A 3,046-nucleotide genomic window follows, 5' to 3' on the forward strand; every position below is an offset into this window, starting at 1 on the left:
GGGGTTCGATTCCCCGACGGGGAGGTTACATTAATTTTTTATTTTGAAGTTGTTTTTTTTTCTTCCAGCATGGATTTCCGGAGGAAAAAAAAAAAAAAAAACCAAACCCAGTTTTGTGTGTGCGAAGCTAGAGCGTTCCCGTACTTCTAAGAGCTGTTTGAAGGCCACACGTAGCTCCGCGCGCTGCTGTAGCCCCTCGCAGCTCTGCCCTCCTGCCCCGCACACCCCCTCTGCGCTGCGCTCCCCCGGTGACCGACAGCGCTCCGCACGGGCCTGGCCACCAGACACAACACCTCATGGTGGGCAGGGGGATGTAGCTCAGCGGTAGAGCGCATGCTTTGCATGTATGAGGTCCCGGGTTCAATCCCCGGCATCTCCAAGGAAAGCACTTCTTTTTTCTTTTCTCCTCACTTTATGTATTTTATCCAGGTGTAAACAACAGAAATCTGCACCCTGACCGTGCTGCCCAGAAAGGCCCGCGGCGGCAGCTTCCCAGTGGTACAAAACGACTTTTGTCAGTCGGTTCCCTCAGGACTATGCAAACACACAAGATCCTCGTGTCTCTCTGGGTATTTCACTGACACACAGGCGCAGCACAGCCTGAAAGGAGGAAGGAAACACCAAACCCTGAAATGCAGGAGGACACGGGCTGGTCCTGCGTGACACCTCTTTGCCCCAGAACCGAGCAGAGCTGGCTACGTGCAAACCTGCAGCTGTCACAGACCTGGCTCAGGGTCTCCGCAAGACATTCCCGGAGACAAAGTCATAAAAGATGTGACACCGCAGGTGCCTGCACTCACTGGCTGCAATGGTGCAGGAGCTCTTCCCTGCTCCAAGCTGGGTGTGCCATGTCCACTCACCTCTGGTGTCCTGCTCCAGCTGCAGGCTGAGAGGGCTCAAAGGTGTGGCACAGAGAGACAAAACCCCCTGTTCAGGTTGAAACAGCTTTTATCTCCGCAGTTCTGTTACCAGCTGCTTTATCTGCCCTGTGCAGTTATCAGCAGTATATCCAGTTCTCTCTGGCAGGGGAGAGCTGACTAGTGACAGATGTAAAATGACATTTCCTGCCAGAGCGACTTGTGCTATTTATTTACTGGTATTACCTCTAGCTGTTATTTTGAGCGAAATGTTTGGCCGCAGCACTGGCAAGTGTGAAGATCCCTGCTGTAAACAGCTCCCTGGCCAGGGTCTCTGTGGGCCCTGTACTGCTGGAATGTGCCCTGCACACAAGTACAAGAGACGGTTCCTGCCCCAGACAGTTTGTAATACTAGGCACCAAGTGACAGACTCTTTGCACAGGAAATCAGTATTTTATCAGTATAATAAAGGTCATGGTCTGTTAGGACCAACAGACTACTACTCACCAAGTTTGTCTTGAAATCGTAGCAAGGGGTACTTGTACAGACAGCGTCGGAGAAACACGGAGTCGCTTTGCTCACAGAAAGCCCCTTGCTGCTCAGGAAAACGCCCTTCTGCAAGCCAGCCAGACCTATTTAGGGACTCCGATGCAAGGCAGATGTTAGGCCCCAGTGCAATCTGAATGTAACACAAACCTGAACCTTTAGGGGCGTGCTGCTCCACCGTTTGATCAGACCTCAGGTACAAACTCACTCACAATGCTCTGTGGTCAGCTGCCTACCCTAATTCCACGAAGAACAGCACTGTATCATCTTTATTTCTTCCCATTATAAAAATCCATCTTGTCATGAAAATGCACTGCCATGTGCCTTTTCGACTATTTCCAGACAGCCCCGAGTGCTCACTCTGTAAATACAACAATAAGCTTAGCATTCTTATTCACTTTCAGATGAGGAAAGACCTAAATCTGAAAGGCTATTCCCATCTTTTATGTTTATACAACTCTAAATGCACACAGTAGAAGCCACTGAGAGTGATTCTAACCTGAGAAGAAAGCAAAAGGCTTTTGTGGATTTTTTTTCTCCAGCTGAACAACCTACTTGTTTGAGATTATTATTACTATTGCAATGCTGAGTTTTAATACAAACTCAACACGCCAGTGGCTGAGAAGCTCCGCAAAGCACTCCCCTCCTGTAAAAGCTCCATGGGTCAGGCAAAAGCAAGCTGGTTTCCCTCAAACCAATCACAAAGCTGTTGCTGGGCTTCTGCTGCCTTCCTACTGGTGTGCAGCCCTGGGTGTTATCTGTGTCCATCTGGTAGGCAGCGGTTTTCCGTGGGTGCTGGCAAATGCAGGATTTTGTAGGCGGATTGAACCGAACGGCATCTCATGCATCTTGCAAACAAAGATCCATTTTGTTCTCAGCTATGCCCTTGAATTGCTGTATAGCTTGACTAAGATGGCACAGGAGCCAACAGAGCGCAAGGGAGATCTACCAGAAGATGCTCTTTGAGAACAAAATAAGAAATAGGCATTATTATTATTTCTCTTTGTTTGATTTTACCCCAGTGGCAAGGCCTTAATCCCAAACTATAAACTCCACTGCATCTCAGATGCATTTATGTATGCATATATATATATATATACATATACTCCCTGGTTACATCTCATGCAAGACTTGGATCTCTTTGTCCATCAGGCCTTTTTTGTCCCTCACGTCACCTCTCCCCTCTCTGGGCTGCCCCATCTCCGTCCCTGGGAGCCTCCCGGCCCTGCTCTGGCCTGGGACCCTGCTGGGCATCCCCACATCCCCTGCACACCAGCGTGTTTTCCCCGTGCCTTGCTCCACAGGCCATGGGGGCACACAGGGCCTGGCACAGACCCACCCGCAAGCTTCACCCAGCCGGTCCCGGTGGGTTTGTGCTGCCTCACACCAGTCCTGGGTGGGGGAGACCACGCTCCCCACCACTTATCTCTAGCATGCTGAAACACGAGAGACCTCTTAACTAGCACTACCTGGGCCTAGAACAATGGTCCCTCTACATGCAGGCCCCTCAGAGCCCGTGTCCCACAGGCAAAGCTGCCCCTCAGCCTGCCCCAGGGGAGAAAATCGAGGAGGCGCTTATTGACACAGGAACGCAACTGTCGGGGTTTAAATCCCTGAACAACACGTTAAGGTTCTGACAAGAA

General features: G+C 50.5%; 1 non-coding gene across 1 annotated transcript; it reads left to right on the top strand.

The window, feature by feature from the left end:
• The first annotated feature begins 307 nt into the window (after window positions 1-307).
• Window positions 308-379, top strand: TRNAA-UGC. Its single transcript has one exon. It is a non-coding gene; the product is annotated as a tRNA-Ala (tRNA).
• Window positions 380-3,046: the final 2,667 nt, after the last annotated feature.

This window comes from Pterocles gutturalis, unplaced genomic scaffold, assembly GCF_000699245.1.
Source record: "Pterocles gutturalis isolate BGI_N339 unplaced genomic scaffold, ASM69924v1 scaffold17013, whole genome shotgun sequence".
Taxonomy (NCBI): domain Eukaryota; kingdom Metazoa; phylum Chordata; class Aves; order Pterocliformes; family Pteroclidae; genus Pterocles; species Pterocles gutturalis.